Consider the following 26,039-nt stretch of genomic DNA (forward strand, 5'->3'; position numbering starts at 1 on the left):
GTCATCTCAGTCTTTGCAGAGCCTGTGTTGCACCTCAGCTTCTCTGCCTAACCCTGCTCCTTAGAATTTACTTCCTGTGGAATCCAAACTGTGACATCATTGGAAGCTCTCCTTGGTCTGTGCCTATAGTGGTCATTTACCCACAGGGGTCAGAGAACTTACAAGAGAATATTGTCCCTTATGGTGGTGGCAGAAGCTGTAGGTAGCCAGGAAAGGTGCTTAGAATCTTTTATGCCAAAAGAAAGGAATCCTTTCAAGAAGTGTACTGCAATGCCAACATTCCCTCCAAGGACCATGTAGGACACACCATGTTCTTTCAAAAGTCCATGGTATTACAGATGGCTCAGACTAGTGATTTTGGCTAATGGTTGTAGTAAAATTTTAGGTAAAAAATGAAATTATTGTAATGAATCATAAAGAACAAAGCAGATATTTTTATATGAGAATTGAAGAGTTAGCTTGCCTTAGGGCAAAACCATTATATATACACAGTTTTCTGCTCCAAACAACTATGAATATTTCTGATCTTCCCTTTGGATAAGGATGGGAAAGAGCACCACTAGATCATTGATGGCTGCTTATCACGTATCTGAGGCTGTGCTCATCTGCTCCAATCAGGACACCATATCCAGCACAGCAGTTGAAGTTGGGCTTACTTGGTTGAGCTTACCATAGTCTTCTGGTATCTTCTAAGTTCTGCCCAGATTTTTTAGGAGCTACACTAGAAAACTAAATGCAGACATGAAGTTCACCATCAGCATCATGTAGGTCTTTAAGCAAAGGATTCTTTCCTGCCATTTTCCCCAGAATGGAATGTGAGTTTTAATTTACTGTGTGACTGGTGTGGGAGCAGGCAGTGGGCACAACTTTAGTATCTACAACTTTACTGACCTCACTCTGGTAACTTACTCCAGAAGCCAAAGACCTGTGGCACATGTGTCAACCATCAATATTCCCATTGCTATTATACATTCAGGGACAAGGACAAGTTACACCGCGAGCTGTAACTGGACAGGACTCTACTCATTACCTAGGCCCTTAGGCACCCATTGTAAAGGTGACCCATGATGACACTTCAGGTCAGAGTGTCAAAGTTAAATTCCATTCTGTGCACAACAGTCATCCAAATGCTGGGTAGCTCCCGCTCCACAATGTATGGCTGCCCCAGGGCATGGCTACAGATTTCTCTGGGGAGGCTCTGGGGAAGAACTGCCATGTATACTTGTTGTTAGCATTTAGTCTTACAGGGTCCTCTCTCCTGGGGATCAGGTCTCTCCCTCAGATGAAAGAGGTTGGGCCTGAAATTCCACTGAGGTCCAGAAGCTGGACGCAGGATTATGAGTTTGTTTTAGAAGAATGCCTTTAGCTTCCTAGTCATCCACCCTTGATCTCACTTCATTAAAGAACTTCAGTGGAGTTCTTCTTCACTGACCCACTATTTTGTCTCCAACAATGCCATGTTCTATTAACCATCTTCATAACTCTGTGCCCCTCAGGACTTCCATGCTGTCATTCTGACCTTGCTACTTATTATAAAAGTACATGCAAGGCCTGTAATTATTAAGTGTTGCCAACTGACCATTAATGTTCTGAAGTCCTGCCATCCTCTTTGCTATGATGGAGCCCAGTTCTATGACCAACCATCAACCCAGTCCTAAAAAGGAGAGCTGGTGCCCCTCTCATTAACACATTAAGTATACATTGGTGCATAAGCCAAGCCCCCATTAGAATGAAGCCATCTGGTAGCTTTTCCAACCCTACATAGTATGCACAGTCTAAAGATGTGCCCATTTATAACTTGAGAAACTCTGCTTATTTATAAACACAAGACACCTGTACAGACCAAATTTGAGTACTGTCCTGAATGGATGTGTGATGTTAGAATTAGGATGTATGGATTAAGACACGCAAAATATTGAGACAAGGTGTCATTTCTCCCTAGGATAAATGCTTTTCCCAACGTCATACAGCTATAGGACACAGTTAGATTATCTTAAGCCCCTTGCCTATTTGCCTAATAAACTCTTCATTTAACCACATCCCAATTAAACATCAACCTTGTATAAACTTCAGAAAATCCTTCTTAAAAAAGTCAGTGCCACTTTCTATCACGGAAGTGTTTCACAAAGCCAGAATCAGTATGACCGATTATACCTACATAGCTAGTTACTGACTTTTTTCTCCTATTGTAAATGTTGCATATCTTCATTTTACAAAAATGAAAAATAATAGCTAACATAAAAAGCTATAACCATATCCATCTACAGATAATGATTTTTTATACCCACACATATATACCTACAAATATGCCTTTCATAATTAAAAACAGAAATTTACTGAACAGATTCTTTTGTAACTTTTTTTTGTTCATATAATTTGGGACCCAGTTTTAATTTTTAATACCAATTCTGTATCTTACAAGGCACTATCTTAGTTAGTTTGGGCTGCTATAACAAAAATATCATCAACTTGTCTTAAACAGCAAACACTTAGTTCTCACACATCTGGAGGCTGGAGGTCCAAGATCAAGGTGCTGGGAGATTGAATGTCTGACAAGGGCTGCTTCCTGGTTCACAGACAGCATGTTTTCTCTGTGTCCTCACATGGTGGAAGGGACAAGGAAGTTCTCTGGGGCCCATTTTTAAGGTCACTAATCCTGTCGTGGGGGCTCCACCCTCATCACTCCTCAAAGGTCCCACCTCCTAATACCATCCCAATGGGAGTTAGGATTTCAACATATAAATTTGGGGAACACATTTAGTCTATAGCAAGTACAGATTCATCACTTGTTTTTCAAAACAGGAAAGACCTTTCTTTCCTGGCAAAGCTACTTGTTTATTTTTGTATGTGAATTTGTTTCAGAGGTGAACCTAAAATGCTATAGAATGTGCTATATATATGGTTGTTACTCTGTTCTTTGAAGGAACCAGCACCATAATTTGGGCCTCGGTGTCTTAACATGAGACTATCTCTAAGCAAGAGCGTGGTTTGGGAGAAAATGTTCTGATGTGTGTACACCTGTTCTCATACAGGATCTGCAGAAGCGTTGCTATGGAAGTAGAGAATGCTTAAAATATAGTAATGCTATTCCATAAAAATATGACTCCAAGGCCTTTCAGAGTATCAGCATTGAGTTCACTTAATTCTGGAGTGTATGATTTGGCAAAACTACCAAAGAGACTAATGGCCAACCCACTCTGGTGTTCCTTGGCCACCCAGACACAGGTGTTTCCAGCGAAAATGCAGGAATGATGGTCTGACTTGACGTCATGCTCACACTCACTTTCCTTTGTGTCATTGATTCCTCCAGGCTTCACATGAAGTCAGCGCAAGTCACCCTAACCTTCTCTGCTTGCTGCTCTAAGGAGTAAGAGCTATGTTCTTGTGAGAAGAACAAACTCACAGATGCAAAAATTCAGGTCAGGGGGTCAATAACATGAAACCTTTGTGATATCTATGCCTCATTTGTTTACCATAGAATAACAAATCAAAACACTGATAAGGCAATAAATAAGTATTTAAATAGTGTATAAGTTATACATACTAAATGTTATCTCAGTTAGATAGATAATGCAGAAGCCCCAGAAACAAACTGAAAGGTATTTGCAGCTCAGAAATGGCTTCTTGTTCAACGAGGAAGGTTGTGATAGCATTAGGAGGACAAGATGGATAAGCAGATGCTTTTAAGTGGTGTTGGTGAGTGGGTGCGCCATTATGATTTTTCAAACCTAGTTCATCCAAACGTTTTATATAGTTTAGAAGAGCACTGAAATACTTAATGAAATGTTTGATATTCGAGCTAATGGATTACTTGACTAAACTGGGGAAGTAAGGGAGTCTGTTTGGGGCTTAGAGACAGATGCTACAGTATCCACCTTCTGCCCTCCAGATGAAGAGCATAGGTGGGCCGAAGGCTCCGGGCTGCTTCTAGCCAGTGGTAGACACTCCGGAAAGTGAATTCCACTGGACCATTTTCACCCCAACAGAAAGGCTCCTTCTCAGTGAGCCATTGTCAGAAAATGACAAATAGAGTAGCCTTTAGAATTAAGGTTGCCAGAAATATGTTTTATTTCTACTTTATTTATATACACCCTTTCCAAAACTATGTCACGTGTCTTCTTTCATCTATTTAAGTGCCATCGCTAGAGTTTGATAGAAGCACGTCTTCATTTCTCTTTAAAAAAATGAGGGACTTGTGGTGTAGAGCAGTTTGTGTGTAGATCTGCTATCCCTGGCCTGTGGTTCAACTGCGCGGGCATATTTCAGAGCTTGCTTTGATGAGAAGCAAGAACTAACAGTGCACATAAGCCCTTGAAAGAAATAGTGCTCATTAAAATTTAACTATGATAGTTTTACCAAGTGAATAATACTGCCATATTAACATAGCAGAGAATTCTATTATGAGTAGTGTACAAGCTTTGATTACGCAAGGGGAAAACATCGACTAACCCACAGGACACGAGGCATGAAAGAAATGAAGAGTAATACTCACATGCTTCTGCAGCTGGGCAGAGAGAAGGGGACATAAGTTCACAGAGCCACGTAGGAAATGCCTGTTGTTCTACCCAATGGAGGAGCAGTTTTTAGTGCTATCCTCAATAATCAACTTTCTTTTCCTCTATCAAGATTTAGCATTAAAAAATCTTCTTATCTATAATAGATAGAGCAGTAGGGTCCTAAAAGAAAGTGTAATCTTCATGTAATTAGTCAATTAAATGGTAGTATTGAGTCAACCAATGACTTCTGAAGAAAGATTTCTAAGAAAAAAGATACTCCTTCTTAAAAATAACAATGATGGAGATGAAGTAAATATTGAGAACATTTATAAGTAGAAGATGAGAAAAATAATTTTATTGAATGAAGTGGCATCACAGAGCAGAATGCTATGAGGCAAAAAAATGTTGTGAGACTCTCAAAAATTCATCAAACAAACAGGAAATATAAAAGCTCTAGAAACTACAGGACCAGATCAGATGAGAAACCACCCTGTCACTCACAGTAACCGAAGACCCCACACTTAACCTCAGAACAACAAAAAATAACATTACCAACAGCACCGCACATGGTGTATATCATTGTAATTTTATTAACTATGACTATGGTTAAGGTTATAGGGTAAACTTATAGGGATTTACCTATAAACAATTTTAAATAAATTTAAAAATGTATAGGGGTTTACCTATAAATTCGTTTATAGGGGCACTAAAGATGTTTTACATTTTCAGGGGACTCTCAGATAGCAGGTGAATGACTTGTTCAAAGCAGTTCAGAGTTCAGCATCGATTTTATTAACTTCCTTTTGACAGCATCATTTCTTTGTAAAGCTGGGGTTTTCACAGTTGCCATGATTTAAAAAAAAAAAGCAAACACTGGCAGGACATCGACATGGAAAGCCAGCTAGGTGCAGGATCTCATGTGATGTTAAGGTTTATGGAGTTCTATCTGCCCAGTCGGCCCAAGACCCATGCGTAAGTAAGGGAGGTCATGTGTGAATACAATTAAAAAATACCTTTCTTTCAATGTATGTGAACTATTTTCAATGTATGTGAACTATTTCGAGTTGTTAGGACACACATATATATTAGGTAATTTGGGCCTGACAATTTGATACATGAAACGGGCATTTCTTTTGGCTTGGGGTATGTCATGGGAAAAATTACTGAGATATTCAGGGATGCTTGAACTGAAAAAGTTTGTTATCTCTGACAGATAATACAGATACAGCTCTTACTTTACAAAATAGAGTGAATCTTTCCTATGCAAATTTTGGCATCTTAATTTGGCATCAGATAAGGCACCCTTTCCATTTTATCTCTGTTTAAACTGTGTAAGCAGAGATGAGGGGTGAGAATTGGTCTCCTCGTCTGTCCTCCAGATTCCTCCCATGGCATCAACAATGTGTACCCCGGAACTCTTGAATTGTGGGTCAGAACCATCAAAATACAGAGTAAATTTTAAAAGTAAAATTATGTTCCTCATTCATGACACTCACAGTTTACTCTCACTTCTGTCACCCCCTTCCATAGGTCTGGGTAGGTGATGTCAACTTCCACAAAAACTGGAACTCTCCAGGCAGAAGCGGAACACCATTCCCAAAGTGAGACAGAGGAGTGCATGGTGTATGTGAATTGTAGACAAGAGGGGCTTCCCCCATGACTGGAACAGCGCACCCACTCTCACATGGCAACGCTGGCTGGTGTTAAGCAGCTACCTGCAGTGCTCTGCCCAGGTAGCTCTGCAGTGCTAGGTCCTGAGGACACACCGAGCTCAGTGGGAGGTGGTGAGAGAAGTGAAGAAGAGGAAGCCCGAGTGGCGTCTTCACACTATCCCAGCTCCAGCCCCTCCAAGCATGTGGACAAGTGCGTGGATGACAAAATGCAGAACATTACCGTGGGAAAGCATCCACCCATCTTTACTTTTTGAGGGTGACTTTTAATATGGTGAATAGGAAAAGCTATAAGAATGCTAATTTCCAGAAGTGCAAAAGATATAAAAAGAGATATAAAAGAATGAATTATCAGTGGATACATGTCATTATACATTTGTCCAAACCTGTAGAATGTGCAACACTCAGTGAAACCAGATGCAAAATATGGACGTCAGTGATGAGAATGTGTCAATGCAGGCTCATCAGTTGTAACAAATGTACCGCTCTGCTGGGATGTTGATAATGGGGGAGGCTGTGGTATGGGAAATCTCTGTACCTTCTGCTCAATTTTGCTATGAGAGTAAAACTGCTTTAAATAATAAAGCATTTTAAAGAAAAAACTGGGGATACCAAGGAGGAACACACACTTTGTAAGTCTGTCACAGTTATCCAAGAAACAAGTGAGGTGGAAACAGATACTCAATTAGAATTCCATTCCATTCCTATGGCAGCCTAGACCCAAGACAAGACCCTCGAGGCAGGGAAAACCGAGAGTTCAATCTTCTCCTGCCTGGAGTTTCTGTATCACTAAAGCGTGTGTGAGGTAGGACCGGTTCAGGTTCCGGAGAACCAGGAACATGTCAGGACATCCTTGCAGCTTACTTGGGAAAACATCTACATTTTATATCTTATACATATGTTTGAATAAAACACTCCAGGGGAGCACCAAATTGTAAGCTATCAGCTGGTCATGAGTAAGAAAACAACATGAGGATTGCGCCTCCGCTCTGATAGCAGGCTAGCTTACCTCCATCCCCAGCCTCTCCCAAATTATAATGGAGACCATGGAGGAAATGTCTGGCCTGCATATGCCTTTGGCTCTGATACATTTTCCTGGGTCAAGGGATTGCAGCAGTTCCAAAATTGACACAGTTCTGAGATAGAGTGTGTCCTAAACACAAGGCCAGGCAAATTTTAATCACGTGATTGTTGAATTGGAGTTTGCCCCGAGCATAATTTGAGATGGTGAAAATCACTTTCCTCATTGAGCCCACTAATGAGAGGGTTGTGAGTCCTCAAGGGCAGCCCTGCCTCTGAAAAGAGCAGCACTCCACCAGACCAACCAGACCGAGAGGTGAGGGTTTACTTTGTCAGTCGCAGGTGGTTCAGAAGGACCTTGCCAGGAGATAATGTGATGAAAGCTCAGAATAAAGGCAACAGATTCCAGGAGGGACACCTGCCCATGCAGCAGGTGACCATGGGGGTGTCTCTGCCTTGCACTGTGAGCAGCCACATGTCAGCGCTACCTGGCTGGGGTCAGACCAGCCTAACCTGGGTCCTCAGAGCAGACCTCTCACTACTGTCTGCACAGGAGTCACCTGGGGACCTTGTTAAAATGCAGATTTGTTTTTGGACAACATACCACATGCTCATCCTTTGAACTAGAGAAGCAGAGACAAAAGCTTAAGTGAAAATGTGGGCATTTTTATTCTTTCAAAATATATTTCTTTTTCTTTTAATAACAATATTTGCTTATCTTTTGTGACATTATCATCTTATTATGTGGCTCTCAGGGCAAATTTCAATCAAAAAACCCTGTTTTCCTCAGCCAAGTAGTGAGCAAGTGACTTAAAGGCGAGTAAAAATTTGAAAAGATAGACAGATAAGTGATAGATAATAGATGACAGAGATAGATGATTGATAGAAGAGAGATGATATATGGATGATAGATGATTGATATATGAAGATAGCTAGATGATAGATAATAGGTAAATATATAGACAGAGATAGATGATAGAGAGAGAGAGATGATAGATAGATGATAGATAGATGATAGAGGATATGTAGATAGAAACAGATGATATATGCGTGGTAGATGATTGATAGAAGACAGATGATAGAAAATAGATGATAGGTAATTGATATATGATTGATAGCTATTGATATTTAAGATAAAAGAATAACAAAATCAGATACAACATTAGTACACCACAATTGATAGTGTTCCTATTCAACCACAATGAACACATCAAAAATAAAATAGATTACATTGGTTTATGTGCCAGTTATAGCAAACCTTTAAAAACTAGATGATTTTTATATAAATTGTTCCAGAATATAGAAAAGAACTGAAAGCTACCCTAAACTCATTTATTATGCTAACAAACCTTTATATCAAAACTGAGCAAGGAAAAACTTTACAGATATCAGTATAGATAAAAATATGGACATATGTAATCCCACCTTAGAACATAAAACAGAGGATAAAATACATTAAAATAGTGCACAACAGTATTTTTAAAGAACGATAAATCATGATAAAGTCCTGGCCAGAGTCTGGGGAACTGAGGACGCTCATACACTTTCTATCAAAATATACCACGGGTCCTCCTTTTTCACACAGTTTTACAATTCTAAAAGTAAAACATGCTATGCAATGTTTTCAGTATATAAGCAAAATATATAAGCATGGCTTATAATTAAGAATTGGAAGAAACTGAAATTTTCATTAATAAGTAATTAGGGGAGAAAATTAAAGCACATTCATATACACTAGGGTTTAATAAAATTGTTGATATAATTATTTTATTGACAAGGGCAGAGACCTGAAGTCTGATGTAGAGGGAAAGTCAGAGTGATAGAAAATAATGCACCATATAATCCATTTATAAAAGATTAGTGGGAATGTGCATAGTGAGATAACTCAAGTTCTGGTCATCAAAAATTTCCATAAAAGATTATTTTTATTTTATTTTTTATTATTATTATTTTTTGAGACAGGGTCTCACTCTGTTGCCCAGGCTGGAGTGCAATGGCATGATCTTGGCTCACTGCAGCCTTGACCACCGAGCCTCAAACGATCCTCCCACCTCAGCCTCCCACGTGTCTGGGATGACAGGCACGCACCACCACGCTTGGTTAATTTTTTTTCTTGTATTTTTTGTAAAGATAGCATCTCACTGTTGCCTAGGCTTGTCTCGAACTCCTGGACTCAAGTTATCTGCCCACCTCAGCCTCCCAAAGTGCTGGAATTACAGGTGTGAGCTACCACACCTGGCGTATAGATATTTTTTTCTAGGTAATGTAATTTGGGATATTTTTTCCCTTTTTTTATCTTTTTCTTATGATTTTAATACTTTTCAAAGATCATGTATTATTTTTGAAAACCAATAACAATTTCTCCATAAAGAAATAATCTCATTATAAATATATGTTCTCAGTAGAAATACCAGAAAATGAAGCAAATTGAATAAAAAAATTAAAAATCATATAAATTCGACCAACCTGAGTCACCATTAACCTTTTCGTTTTTTATCCATCTACATATTTATTTTCATGTTTTTAAGTGAAAAGAGGAAAATAAGCCTGTTATATAATGACTTCAATGTTTTATCTTACAATTGATCATAAGTGATTTTTAATGTTAGAGAATATTCTCATGAAATGAACTTTTTAATGGCCACACATTGCAAAACACATATAATTCATTTAACCAACTGCCTATTCCTGAACAATTAAGAGGAGAGCTGTGTTTTAAAATAGCCATTACGAGTTAATGACCTAGGTTTGTGTTATTTCCAAAACAATATAAGCTCATAAAAATGCACAGCCTTTGTGAGCTCTGTATTCTGTAAAATGTCTAACATTGTGAGTACTCTGATAAAACAGGATGATCCCATCCAGCCAGAATCAATCCCCTCACAGATACGGTGAAAATTCTGTACCATTAAGGCTGTGGAAAATGTAACACTTTTTCCTGTTCCTCACATTTCAAAGCATATTTAGATCAACCTAAGACTTATGTCTCTCCCGTTGCTATATTTATAAAGCTTGACAATTTTGTTGTTGCGTGCACAGTGCTGAATCTTCAGCGCCTAGGAGATGGGGCTGCATTTCTTTTATGTCACTTAATAGCTGCAGTAGCTTGGACAGGATATTCAACCTTTTCCTGAGCCCCGGTTCTCTCATCCCTAAAATGGCGGTCATGTCATTTAGGGTATCCAGTTCTTAATTGAGTCCAAGGTACACAGTTGGCTCTCACAGCACATGGTTCATTGCCATTACCAGCGCTGCTGCTAATGCTGTTTCTTAAATAGCATGCCCAGGAATGTGCCGGGATATTTACTGCTACAACATTTTCAAATCAGTATTTAAATATTGCACTTCAAAAGTGAAATATACCTTACTGTTCATTTCCTGAAAGATAACTTGGGGGAGTTGTTAGGACATTTCTGACGTGCTATACTTTATGGAATATTATTGTTTGAACATACACAGCACTTGGTGGAAGGCTAAGCTCATATGCAGCTCTGAGATGCCTAGCCCCAAAGACAAATTCTTTACCCCCAATACATCCAATGTACATTGGTGGAGAAGGATAAGGATGAGGGCGATGAAACTCACATTTTCAGAGGGAAGGACCGGACACCCAGCAGTCACTTGTTCCTGGAACTACCACAGCCACACCCTTAATGCCCCCCGATTCTGCTCCTTAGAAGGGCTGTGAGCATTGCGAGATGTCTTATGAGTATAGGTCCCAGGATTCCAGGTTTCAAGGCTGTTAAAAGCCAGACTTTGGTTTTACATGGTAGTAGATTTTTCTGAAAATGTGGTGAGATTCCAGTTTATTGGCTTTTAGTTAATGGCATCATGAGTACAAAACCGTACCTCCTCCTCTGTGCAAACTGTTACTTCTTAGGTTCAGTGCATTTCTTAGTACCAAATTCTCTAATGCTGATTAAGCTAGATAGACTTTAGCTTCTCTTTCACCTGTGAAAGAGCACAGGTGTCTGGAACCCAGGGCTTCTGCACCGCTCCACTCTGCAGACACCCAGGTTCCTTTCACCTCTGCTCCACCCTACTGGAATTGCACTTGCCCTCATGGCTGCAGGTACTTTATGGAAAGCGCAAAATGGTGCAGAGCTGCCCCTTATTACAGAGCTTTAGGTAATGAAAACAGGCATATAAGACAGACAACTGCAAGGCTACCCCTTACACGTCATTAATTTTCACAATTTAAATGATTGCCTTAGTTATTTTTTCCATTACTGCTCCTTTCCATTCAACTTGCAAAAATGCATCACTAACGCAAAGCTAGAATTTTTCAGGGAAGTCCAAGAAGGAAAAGGAAACTAATAGAACCTAAATTTTTCCATAAGACAAGATCTATTTAGTTAGCTGTTATTTAGCTTTCAACTCTCACAAGCTACTATATCAAATATTAAATAACCACTGTACTTTGCAATAATATTTTAATTTGGTAGCATATTAGAAATTTCTATTTTTTCTTCTAAAAGAGCACATCTTAAATTTTTAGCAAGGTCATATGTGAACTTGGAATTTCACAAATAGAAATCTGCTTTATAGAAACCCTGTAGAAAAAGATTCTACAAAATGTGCATGTAGTGTATCTTTAAAAAGTCATAAATAGGCCGGGCGCGGCGGCTTATGCCTGTAATCCCAGCACTTTGGGAGGCCAAGGCAGGTGGATCAAGAGGTCAGGGGTTCAGGACCAGCCTAGCCAAGATGGTGAAATCCCATCTCTACTAAAAATGCAAAAGTTAGCCGGGCGTGGTGGCATGCGCCTGTATTCCCAGCTACTCGGGAGGCTGAGGCAGATAATTGCTTAAACCCAGGAGACGGAGGTTGCAGTGAGCCGAGATTGCACCACTGCATTCCAGCCTGGGTGACAGAGTGAGACTCCATCTCAAAAAAAAAAAAAAAAAAAAAAAAAGTCATAAATAAATTATCTGTATTTACTTCAGATTCAATGAGAGACCAAGATTATATCAAAATAAAAACGAGAATCATGGACCTAAATACAGAGTATTAGTCCGTTCTCACACTGCTATAAACAAATACTTGAAACTGGGTAATTTATAAAGAAAAGAGGTTTGATTGGCTCATGGTTCCACAGGCTGTACAGGAAGCATGGTTGGGGAGGCCTCAGGAAACTTAGAATCACGACAGAAGGCGAAGGGGAAGCAGGTGCATCTTACATGGCAAGAGCAGGAGGAACAGAGAGAAGGGGGAGGGGCCACACACTTTTAAACAACCAGATCTTGTAAGAACCCACTCACTGTCACAATAACAGCAAGGGGGAAATCGGCCCCCATGATCCAATCATCTCCTACCAGGCCCTACCTCCAACATTGGGGATTAGAATTCAACATAAGATTTGGGTGGGCACACAAATCCAAACCATATCAGCTATAAATCTAAGTATTCTATTCACATATTTTAATATGCATATCTTTTATTCATTTTATAAATTATTAGTTATATGTCCATTGCTTTTTTACATGTATATAATCAACTTCTTTATTCTAGCAATATTTCATATTTTTTGTTATAGTCTCAAAATTACACCATATGTTAAATTTCTTTTAGTTAATGCAGCAAATTACCCATGTCTTAGACATTCACATATACTAACAATGTTGTGTTTTAATTGTAGAGAGAAACTATTTCTTTAATCTGTTTGTCATATGTAGTATTTAAAGAACAAATAAGAAAAGACATAAATTGCTATTTTTATTTCAGAATGTTTATTCTTTCCCTATCTAAACAATGCAAATATCTTCATTATAGTTAGAAAGCATAGAGAATTAGAAAAAATAAGCTACCCTATTACTACAAACAATTGCAATCACCATTAACATTTCAATGTCTTTTCACCCAGTTTTCAGTTACAAACATATCACATATATCACATGCCTATTTAGTACATTTTATCAACTAGTAATTTGTTGTAAATGTAATTTTAACAGCCTTAATATTTTTAAAAAATAGATGCACTGTAGTTTATATAATGTTTCCAATATTTGGATAATTTAGTCATGTTCAGGGTTATTATGCATTATTATGCATTATTATGCATAAATAATATTGCATGGTTTAACATTTATGTTTTTGCCCAATACTTATGTCAAAAGGTGTGATAGGTGACCACTTTCACTGGTGATATATAGATAATGATTCTTACCCTTACTGAGCTCGCCACCAGTAGGGAGACAACCATTAAAACAAATAATTTGAATGCAATATGCAAAGTGGACTGGGATCAGAGTGATAAGAGACTTTAATGCTAACAGCTTGCTCAACTTTGTTTCTTAATTTGGGATAATTTCCTTTGGATAAGCTTCCTTCTGGAAGTGCACTAAGTGAATCAACAGGTAACGGCATTTTTTTCTTATTTCATATATATATATATATTATATATATATATTTTAGTTTAAGTTCTGGGATACATGTGCAGAACGTGCAGGTTTGTTACATAGGTATACATGTGCCATGGTGGTTTGCTGCACCTGTCAGCCCATCATCTAGGTTTTAAGCCCCGCATGCATTAGGTATTTGTCCTGATGCTCTCCCTCCCCTTGCCCCTCACCCCCAGACAGGCCCCAGTGTGTGATGTTCCCCTCCCTGTGTCCATGTGTTCTCATTGTTCAGCTCCCACGTATGAGTGAGAACATGTGGTGTTTGATTTTCTGTTCTTGTGTTAGTTTGCCGAGAATAATGGTTTCCAGCTTCATCCATGTCCCTGCAAAGGACATGAACTTATATTTTTATGGCTGCATAGTATTCCATGGTGTATATGTGCCACATTTTCTTTATCCAGTGAATCATTGATAGGCATTTGTGTTGGCTTCAAATCTTTGCTATTGTAAATAGTGCTGCAATAAACATATGTGTGCATGTGTCTATAGTAGAATGATTTATAATCCTTTGGGTATACACCCAGTAATGGGATTGCTCGGTCAAATGGTATTTCTGGTTCTAGATCCTTGAGGAATTGCCACACTGTCTTCCACAATGGTTGAACTAATTTACACTCCCACCAACAGTGTAAAAGTATTCCTTTTGTTTCTTAATTTGGGATAATTTCCTTTGAATAAACTTCCTTCTGGAAGTACAGTAAGTGAATCAATAGGTAAGGACATTTTTAAAGCCTTTGAAAAACTGGCCAGCATTTCCAGATCAAAGTTAAGTAACAATGGTTACTTACGCAACCTGATTCTGAGTTTGTTCTCCCCAATAACATCAAAGTTATGCACAATTAAGTATCACTTTGAAATAGATACATTTTATCATAATAAAGAATACTTTCATTTACTAATAAGATAAGCAATGAGTTTTGAACTCCATGGAAACCCTTCTCAATACCTATAAGCATTCAACTATTCTTAATTGACTTATTGATGTATTATATGTATCATATTGATGAAACTATATTTCTTATAATCATGTTTTTCACATTCTTCATGTCTACATAACTGGTCTTAGTTATTGTATCTGTCTGTGTACTCTTGAATTATATTTGGTAGTGTTTTCAAAGTATTGATTCATATTCATAAATAAAATTTGTCTATTATTTTCTTAAATGATATTTTTCTTGTTTTGCTGTCATATGTGTTCTTTCTAGAATAAGTTATTTTCCAATTATTTTTCTTCCATTCACTTATCTGATGTGTAACCAACGTTGTTTAGCCTCTTTTCATCTGTAAGATGTTTACATCTACTGCACCCCTACTTACTAACGTTGTTTTAAGGACCAAATTTAAAGCATAATAGTGCCTGGAATAATTAGCAAAAGACATTTTAATGCTCCAAGCATTTTGTTATTTTGGAACATCTAAAACCTCAATTGAACTGCCCCTTCCATGAGTGATGTGCCGGCTTTCCCTTTGCCTTCCGCCATGATCCTGCTTCCTGAGGCTTTCCCAACCATGCTTCCTGTACAGCCTGTGGAACTGTGAGCCAAATTCAACCGCTTTCTTTATAAATTACCCAGCTTCAGGTATTTATTTATGTTTCATTTATGTTTGAAATAATTTACCATTAAAAGTGAATAAACTCATAGTTTTTGTTTGTTTGTTTTTTTAGACAGTCTCTCTCTGTCACCCAGGCTGGAGTCCAGTGGCACGATCTTGACTCACTGCAACATCCACCTCCCAGGTTCAAGTGCTTCTCCTGCCTCAGCCTCCTGAGTAGCTGAGATTACAGGTGCATACCACCAAGTCTGGTTAATTTTTGTATTTTTAGTAGAGTCAGGTTTTCACCATGTTGGCCAGACCAGTCTCAAACTCCTGACCTCAAGTGATCTACCTGCTTTGACCTCCCAAAGTGTTGAGATTACAGGCGTGAGCCACCACACCCTGCCATAAATGTTTTTTTTTTAATTTCAGGGACAGGAGGTAGAGCATATGAAAATTGATCATATATCTCTAATAACATCACAATTTCTTCTTTGGGTTCTCACTGACTTCATGGCCTCTAATACAATGCTGATTGTGTTTTTTAATTTGTCTTGCTTAGAATTTCTGTTTTACTCTTTATATCTATTTTACAGTGTTTGTCATAATGCTTTTTATCCATTTTTTAAACTGTGGTATGATTTTTTGGTGTATATTGCTCTATGAGTTTTGACAAATTAATATAATAATATAATCAAGATATATATTTGTTCCAATGCCCCAAAGAGTTACCCAATACTAGTCTACAGTGAAATGCCTTACTTACTCCCAGACCCAGGCAACTACTGAAATGCTTTTTCTCTAGGTTTTTTCTTTTTCAAGGTGTAATATGAATTATATAATATGTAGCCTTCTGTGTTAGTCTCATAAAAATATCTTTTACTTAATACATTGCATGTGAGATTTATCCATGTGGTTGTTTTTTATTACTGAATAGTATTTTATGAATGTACTATACTTTCTTTATGTATTTCCTAGTTGAAAGACATTTCCAAAATGTGATGTTCACAAATAAAGCTGCTATAAACATTTGCGTATAGGTCCACCTGTGACCACAGTTTTAATTTCATGTGATCAGATGCCCAGGAAATGAATTGATGTGGCATATGAGCAATCATATTTAATTTCTGGTTAGAATGTAATAATAAGGATCTAATTTACTCTTATTATTGAAAAAAACTTAAAAATACTGGACAACATATGTGAAGCAATTGTTTTAAGATATTAGACATCAAGCAATGGAGGACAGTGATCATTGAGAGAGGAGAAGCAAGGAGGATGAGCCCTAGGATTGCCTCAGTTTCCCACCTGATCAAAAGCTTCCAGGCCACAACACAGAAAAGGAGAACACATTTTAAATATAAAGGAAAATAGACTAACATTAAAATGACGAATACAAGCTATATCATGAAAATACTATTCAAAAGAAGTTGGTGTGGCTATATGACATCAGACAAAGAAGATTTCTGAACCAACACTATTACTTTGCATAAATAAAGTCATTTCCTAATGAAAAAGAAGTCATATCATCTGGAGAATATAAAACTTTTAAATGTTTGTATGACTGATACCAGGGCTTCAAAATACATGAAGTAAAAGCTTATAGAAGTTCAAGGAAAAATGAGCAAAGCCACAGTCAGAGTTCTCAACATGCTTGTTTAAAAATTGTCAGACAAGTTAACAGAAATTTGGACATTGTCTGTCTTGGTGAACGTTTGTTGAGCACTGGAAAATAATACGCAGCTATTGGCCAGAGTGTTCTATAAATGTCAATTAGACTCTGTTAATTAATGTTGCTGCCGATATAAGTTTCTGAACCATCTTGTGGGTTTTCTGTGTATGATACAGAATTCACTCCATTTATATAAGAGGCTCATTCACAGATCTCTCTAGTTTCTATTTTTGGCTTCAGCTGAGAAGGCTGGATTGCAATATCCTTAAGTTTCCTAGATATTCTCTAGTCTCATTAAGAGGATTTTTTACTCACAAAATTAACCTCTTCTAAGAGCCTGACGCTTATGACTGAACACTCTAGATAGGCTGAGAATTCCTCAAATTATAAACTCCTGGACCAATTTTATTTTATAGCTCTTCCCTAATTTATCACTTTCTTCTCACATTTTACTATAAGCAGAAAACAAAAACAAAAAACTGTTTCCACCTTCAACACTATGCTTGGAAATCACCTCCACTAACGGTCCGATTTCATCATTTAAAAGTTCTGTTTACTGCACAATTACAGGACATAACCCCACTAAGCTTTCTGCCATGTATGTGGCAATGATTCCCTCTCCTCCAGTTTCCACTTACATGTTTCTTCTTTTCCTCCTGAGCTCTCAGCAACAGTGATTTTAATGTCTATATTTCTACCAGTCATCTATTAATGATGATTTTGGTATTCTTTAATATGAATTAGGTTTTCTCTACATGCTGCTCACTTCCTTCTGAGTCCTCACTATCAGAATCATTACAGTGCCTGTTTCTGGGAACAGTCTGTTTAAGACAACCTAAGTTGTTTTTATTATTCTACTCAAAATTCTTTCAGCCTTTGCCCATTGGCCAATAGCAAATTTACCTCCCTGATTTTGGAATTTTCCACAGCAGTACCTTGCTTCTGGGCATCAAAAGCTGGATGCTCTCGGGCTGCTAACAAAGACATACCCAAGACTGGGTAATTTATAAAGAAAAAGGGTTTTAACGGACTCACAGTTCCACATGGCTGGGGAGGCCTCACAATCATGGTGGAAGGTCAAGGAGAAACAAAGTCACGTCTTGAATGGCAGCAGGTAAGAGAAGCATGAGTGCCCAGTGAAAGGGGAAGCCCCTTAAAAGCCATCGGATCTCCTGAGAACTAATCACTATCATGAGAACAGGATCGGGGAAACTGCCCTCATGGTTCAATTATCTCCACCTGGTCCCTCCCACAACACGTGGGGATTGTGGGAACTAAAATTCAAGATGAGATTTGGGTGGGGACACAGGCAAACCATATCATTCCAGCACTGGCCTCTCCCAAATCTCATGTCCTCACATTTCAAAACACAATCATGTCCTTCCAACAGTCTCTCAAAGTCTTAATGCATTCCAGCATTAACCCAAAAGTCCAAGCACAAAATCTTATCTGAGACGAGCAAGTCTTCTACCTAGGAGCCTGTAAAATCAAAAGCCAGTTAGTTACTTCCTAGATACAATGGGGATACAAGCATTGGGTAAATACAGCCATTCCAAATGGGAGAAATTGGCCAAAACAAAGGGGCTACAGGCCCCACACAAGTTCAAAATCCAATAGGGCAGTCATTAAACCTTAAAGTTCAAAAAATGATCTCCTTTGACTCCATGTCTCACATTCAGGTCATAGTGATGCAAGAGGTGAGTTCCCACGGCCTTGGGTACTGGATAACTTTTATATTGCTAATATAACAAATTACCACAAACTTGACTTAACGAAAACTTATTTTCTTATAGTTCTGTAAGTTAGAAGTCCCACATGGGTCTCACTGGGCTACAAATACAGTATCAGCAGGGCTGCATATCTTTCTGGAAATTCTAGGGGATAGTCCGCTTATTTGCCCTTTCCAATCTCTAGATGCCACCCACATTCCTTGGCTCATGGCCCTCCTTCATCTTCAAAGCCAGCACCACTGCATCTCTCTGACTACTCTTTCATCGTCACAACTTCTGATTCTAACCTCAGCTGGGAAAGGTTTTCTTTAAGAGCTCATGTGATTTTATTGGGTTCACCTGGATTATCCGGCTCCGCTACCTATCTTGAGGCCATAATCTTACTCTATCTGCAAAATTCCTTTCTTTACGTAGGGTAACATGTTCACTAGTTTCAGGGATGGAGGTGTGAACATCTCTGGGGCTCTATAATTCTGCCTTCCATGCCAGCTCAAATATTTTTCCAATATTGCTCAATAGTAAAACACAATAAAATTAATAATTTCCTTGTGATTAGTTAATGTATTCATTACTTGATTCAATATCGTGTTTTATTGGCAAATAGTAAATTTTTACAGACATCTCATTTTCATTGAGAACCTTGCATACGTTATTTAGAGAATGGCCCCATTCTTTCATATTTCCGTAAATATACACATTAACATAAATTTAGAGAAAGGAAGTAATCCAGAAAATAAGAAGAGTGAACATCTCATTGCCATTAGAGTTTTGCTGGAAAATTGGCACAGATGCTAGTGCCTCTCTAATACATGTCACTCCTGCTCGGGCTCCTCTAGAGGAGAAGTTGTGTTTCTCCTTATAAAACAATGTGCAGAGAATCCTTCCCAGTGTTCTGGAGTTTCAGCTAAGACCTCAAAGGTCTTGAGAGTTATTGACAGTAAGTGGCGCCTGTTTTAGAGAGGAATTGTGTACAAGCCTAGAGGATGTGTTAAAAGGTAGCCAGACTGAACCAGCAAACACAATTCTCAGGAGTTTACATTATAAAAATAAAGGCTAGCATTTTACTGGGGAAATTTATTTGAAGGAAATTTGTAGTAATCGAGAATGCTATCTTGCAGGTGAAGGGGAAGGAGGTACTTGCCCCTTCTGTCCAAATGAGACACCCTCAAGCGACCTCAGACAAACACTAACACCCATAATAATACATTTTAGATGCTTACCGTGTTTCTGATGCTGTTCTAAGTACTTTACGTGAGTTGATTCAAACTTTACCACTTTATGAAGTTGATTTTATCTTCCCTATTTTAAAGCTAAGTTGAGACCCAAGATGTTAAGCGATGGCTTCTATTAACATAAATCCTTGGCAGAGCTGTAGAAATTTATAGCTGCACCCAGTACTGCATAAGGAAATTCTCAGCAGAAATTAACATCTGTCCTCTGAAGTTTAGAGGCACAAACACTGGTGTCTGCTCCTCACCCAACGAAGCCTCAGAATGCGGGGCTTGCTGGAGCAGCCCACAATGCCAGAGTGAGGAAGCAAATGAGAACAGCCTGTGCCTCTCAGGAAAAGAATGCGTCAGCTTTCCAAGACGTGAGGGTGCACCACAGAACAAAGCTAGGTTTCAGTAGCTTGAAGAAAACATTTCCAACAAGGAGGCCATGCAAGGGAAGGAGACACCAGGGATATACTGCCAGGGGCAGGAACTGATGGGAGTTTGCAAGAGGTCAGCAGAGTGAACTTTGCTTAAATCAGAGAAAGATGCAGTGTGGAGGTCTTAGAGGGGATCTCTGCAGAGTCTGCATAAGTGCTCCCTGAGACAGAGTCAGTGTTTGGAGGCCTTCCCAGCAGAGAGCATTCAACAGCCAAAACAGAACTATGAATAGCACCAACAAAATAAACATTCTGCCATTTTATCTTGGGTTTCTATAGCTTTCTGGAATTGCTCAACCTTCCTGAGCATCAAAGTTATTATTTGCAAAATAGAGGCAATAAGCTACCTTGTAGGGGCTAGCTGTAGAAACAAGATCTAGGGAATGAAAAGCACACTTTCTGACACTATGGAGTGCGAAATAGTGATCACCAATATTATAGACACAGGGCAACCTGGATCCAATATATATTTGAAGGAGTTTCAACAGCTTTCATTGCATGCTTTTGCTCGAAGAGACCACCTAGTATAGCTGAAAGGTAGTATTTTTATTTATATTTAGCTGAAAAGTAATATTTACATTTATACTCTGAGTTGAGAAGATACATAGGTATGAAATATAGGTCATACTTGGAAAACTGAAAAAAATTAGTTATTCTTTTACTTTTTAAATTATAAAAATAGTGGCCAGTTAATTCAATTCAAGAAGTTTTCCTAGCATCTATTTTGTGCAAGACAATATGTAAGCTGCAATGAGTAATCCCACCACAGTGAGGGGATTAAGATGGGAATAAGAACTAAGAGGGAAATAAGACACCACACGAGGGAGAAAACTCAAACACAAGTTAAAAAAAATAACTTTGAAATGTGAAAAAATAGTGACATTTTGGTATGCCCCAAACTGCAGACAGGCAGTGGGAAAACTGACAGAGAAAACACAAACAAAAGCACGGAGGAGGGCAGAGAATGAAGAGTGACAGTGATCTGAAGAATGCCGGGAAGTCTCATTTTCAGCCTCTTTTTTTTTTGAGCAGGTAAGAATCGTAGAGTGAAAGGTACCAAAATCAAGCTAAAGAAGTCTTTATATGGCGCGGTGGCTCATGCCTGCAATCCCAGCAGTTCGGGAGGCCAAGGCAGGTGGATCACGAGGTCAGGAGTTCAAGACCAGCCTGGCCAACATGGTGAAACCCCGTCTCTACTAAAACTACAAAAATTAACCGGGCACAGTGGCAGGCACCTGTAATCCCAGCTGCTCGGGAGGCTGAGGCAGGAGAATCGCTTGAACCTAGGCGGCAGAGGTTGCAGTGAGCTGAGATTGCACCACTGCACTCCAGCCTGGACAACAGAGAGACTCTGTCTCAAAAAAAAGAAAAAAAAAAGGGAAAGTCTGTATGCAATGGGAATCTCTGGAAGACTTTTAGAGATGGAAATCATATTGATTGAGAGAAAAGGGGTGTGTGCTGTTTAGGAGAGACTGAAGGAGGTATGGAATAGGAACAGGGAGATCTAATAGGAAACCATTAGAGAAGTACTTAACTGGCAAGAAGTAACAAAATCATGGACAGAGACTATGGAATTAGAAAAAAGAGAGAACATGTAGGGACTTAGTAAGATATAATGGCCCACGACGAGAATCGCTTGAACCAGGAGGTAGAGGTGGCAGTGAGCCAAGATCACGCCACTGCACTCCAGCCTGGGTGACAGAGACTGTGTCTCAAAAAAAAAAAAAAAGTTGTAAAGGCCCACATTTATACTACTAGTTGGAGAAATTCAATAATAGAAAATACAATGAATATCTAAAACAACTTTAAAAAATCAATTTCATAATATAATTGAGAAGCCAAAAAGATTGGTGCAATGGGAGTCATTAACAAGAAATAGCAAAGAACCATGCCTGCCTCTGAATTAACTAACTAAACAATATGGCACTTTAAAAGCATGATGTAGTGTAATATAAATGAAGCCACTGGCTCATTAAGCCTACACGTTAACATCGTATACTGGCCAATGTTGGTATTGCTGGAAAAATGAGAGAAACCACAACATTGTTATGACTAGATATCTCAAAAATTTGACCAATAAAGTGTATTCTTACACGTTTCTGGAGCATTTAGGGATACTACATATCAGGGGAAAGTTTTATCTAATAGAACTTATAAAAGCCCAATGTATTTCTAGAAAGGTAAACAGAAAATTGATTCATATTTAAAGGTGTTTTAATTAACTTTTTATTGTATATGTTTAAGACATACAACATGCTATTTTGACATAGTAGGTATACATAGTAAAATGATTACCATTGTCAAGCAAATCAACACATCTGTCATCTCACATAGCTTGCTTTACTGTGTGTCCAGTAAAAGCACTAAAAATCTACTGTCCTATCATATCTTCAGTATATAATATAATATTATTAACCATAATCTTCATATTACATTGGATGTCTTTCTATTCTTCCTGTTCCCAAGATGTTGCAAATGGAGAAAGTAGGGTCATTAATAGTGACTGCTTGTGTCAGGTTACATGTAGAGAAAACATATTTATATCATAGATTGCTTAAAGTGAGCATTCTAACATTAGGGCATATATTTAATAAATATTTTAGTGATTTTTAAAATACTACCTTCCATGGATATGAAAATATTGAATTTTCAAAGTTATTCTTTGTACTTTCTGCTTGGCTCTTTGAGCATACCACACACTGTGGGCTGTGGCAATTGTTATTACTTTGTTTCTACTAATAAAAACTTTGTGACATCCAGAAACCTCACACATAACTTGTGGTTGTACACAGGCTAGAAACAGAGTCCCAAGTTTGCTTTCTCCACACTTTATAAAAAGATGCTATTTAATTGTACTAAGATTGAATATAAACACCAAAGAGATGATTATTGTCTCTTTGTATGTGTGGGTACACAGGGGCACAATATTTTTATAATTGTTAAGAGATTAGTTTGGGTGGTAATGAATATATCACCATAATTATGTGACTGTATTACATAATCCTGAAGAAATACCCCCAAAATAATTTTCAGCTTTGTATTATGAAAGAATTGACTTTCTATTCTTAAAAGTTATTAGTTTGTTCCTGAATCTAGACCTTGGCCAAAGCTGTATTTGGTGGGGAAGAAATCTTATCAAATTAATACTTTTTATTTTGTTTCAAGCACAAATCACAAGTTCAATGCTTTTTTTACTTATGCAAAGAATTTTGACTTGAGATTTTTAAAAACTTGTTAAAGTGCCCATTAGTTAGTATATAAATGAGTGCCAGACATATTTATAAAATAAAATCATATTTGAGTTATAGACTGTAATCCAAAGAGGTGAAAAACATGTGTCTTTACAATGAGATACACATAAAATAAAACACTGTTTCCTGTTTCGCCTATTGTTTACTCCTGGAGACAAAAAAATAACAATTCTGTACTTAATTATGATAGCCATGTAGTCAAATTGAATTGTGGGACAGAATTTATGAAGAACAGTCTGCCACCGTCTAAAATGAGGTTAAATAATTACAATTTGAAGAGAAGCGGGGCAAAAATAGAAGTAAACTTATTTCCAATTCATTTTTACTGTTTGCAATTTAATTATAGAAGTGCTTTACATCTGGCATAAGATTTCTATTTTATCTCATCTTTCCTTAAAAATGTTTTCAAAGCTGCTATTTACCTTTTATAAGATACCAGCAGAAAAACAATTCATATTGTAAGTTCCCTGAATAAATATGAGTATGTTACACTAATCGTGTATGTACATCAGGCAATGTATGCCTATCTCAGAGCTGAATTTTGTGGATTAAGTCCACATAAATTGGGTTCTATTAAAAAACCTTGGGATTCCAAAATTTGTGGTCTAGGTACTTTAAAACACTACTATTCTTCTTGGCATTTTTCTTGTGAAATTTCAATCCCATATAATCTCATTGGAACAACTAATTTCAGTTTAGGAAAGCTGCCTCATTTATTGATGCTGGTGAAACCATAGATTCATTAAAATATATAGATTAACTTCTCCAAGTTTCTTAAACAGTTCTCTGCACGCATTCATATAGCGTTATGTGGCAGATATACAAGTGCTCTTTTCTGGAACAGATGGTTTAGACACAATTAATAAGGGGCCTTGAGTTATTTGCATATTCATTAGATAATATCAGTTATTCCTCAGCCAGAACAAAGGATAACACAAATGACATTCATGTTTCCTCCCATTAACACATCATTAAAAGCAAAATGTCTGTGTTAAAAATGAGACAGATAGTGATCCTCGACTTTATAGCAACCTAGCATTATCCATTTGGGTTTTGAACATGATAATAAAAGCGTGTTGCCCTCATGTAATTTATTCCTGATTTTATAACAGAGGATAAATGAAGACATCGTCACACTGCATACATCTGCCCTGTCTCTATGATTTTGCTTGCCATGTAGATGATTGCCAGGAAGGGTCAGGTCAAGAAAAATTAAATAAATTTTATTTTAATCTTTAAGAAGTCAGAAAACTAGAGGAAAAATTATTAACTAAAAAATATAAAACTTGGTGATAGATACTGGAATGCTTTTTTTTTTTTTTTTTTTTTGAGACGGAGTTTCACTCTTGTTGTCCAGGCTGGTGGAGTACAATGGCATGGTCTTGGCTCACTGCAAACTCTGCTTCCTGGGTTCAAGTGATTCTATTGCCTCAGCCTCCCGAGTAGCTGGGATTACAGGTACCCGCAACCATTTCCAGCTAATTTTTGTATTTTTAGCAGAGATGGGGTTTCAACATGTTGGCCAGGCTGGTCTTGAACTCCTGACCTCAGGTGATCTGCCATCTCAGCCTCCCAAAGTGCTGGGATTACAGGCATAGCCACCGCGCCCGGCCTGGAATGCATTTTTAAAAAGCCTTTCTAATGACTGTGTTGTTGATAAATCCAGAAAAAGTTACTGATAAAACATCAAATCACAACTTAAAATGAAATAACACCAAAGATCACCTACTGAATTTTTAATCTGATTTTTAGGCTTAAAAATTTAAATAGAATTACTCGGCCTTTATGCTATGAATTATTTATGGTCACTTACTCTGTCATCAGGATACAACAGTGACTGGAAAATTGTCAGAAATTGAAAATAAGTTATCTTTGTGTGAATTTAAAAAGTCAAATAAAGCTATTTTTCACAAAGGCCCAGTTTCTTGGAGGATAAACAGAGGCACATGTGAGGGAACATACGAGGTTGAGGTACTTGATGACGTCACTGTCAGCGCTGTGCTTTGACCGTGAGTGGCCAAGGCACCACTGCCTCCTAGAAGTGCTGTCCCATATGGCCAACACTAGCCACGTGGCTATTTAAATTCCTATTTTAATTACAAGGAAATTAAAATAAACATGCAGTTTCTCAGCCACATCTCAGGCGATTGGCCACATTTCAAGTGTTCTAGAGCCTCACGAGGCCAGTAGCTCCTCGAACAGACAGCTCAGGTGAGAACGCTCCCCTCACCCCAGAAAGTTCTACTGGACACCACTTTCCTAGGAGTTTCCTACTTAAGATGGAAAACAAAGGTCCAAGGATAACTGAAACTGACTTGCAGGCGGCAGCAAAAAGCAAATTACCACAAAAATAGACAGTTATTGTTATTAGGAGTAGTTAAAAGTAAAGTTAATTGAATGAAAGGAGACAGGTATATTTGGCAGCAGTTTGGAATCATTTATGAGAGAATGTCAAAATGTAGACAATTTAAAAACAAGGCATTCCATCTACTTTTCTATTCAATGTTTTTTTTTTATTATTATACTTTAAGTTCTAGGGTACATGTGTGCAACGTGCAGGTTTGTTACATATGTATACATGTGCCATGTTTGTGTGCTGCACCCATTAACTC

This window comes from Gorilla gorilla, chromosome 12 (genome assembly GCF_029281585.2).
Source record: "Gorilla gorilla gorilla isolate KB3781 chromosome 12, NHGRI_mGorGor1-v2.1_pri, whole genome shotgun sequence".
NCBI lineage: Eukaryota > Metazoa > Chordata > Mammalia > Primates > Hominidae > Gorilla > Gorilla gorilla.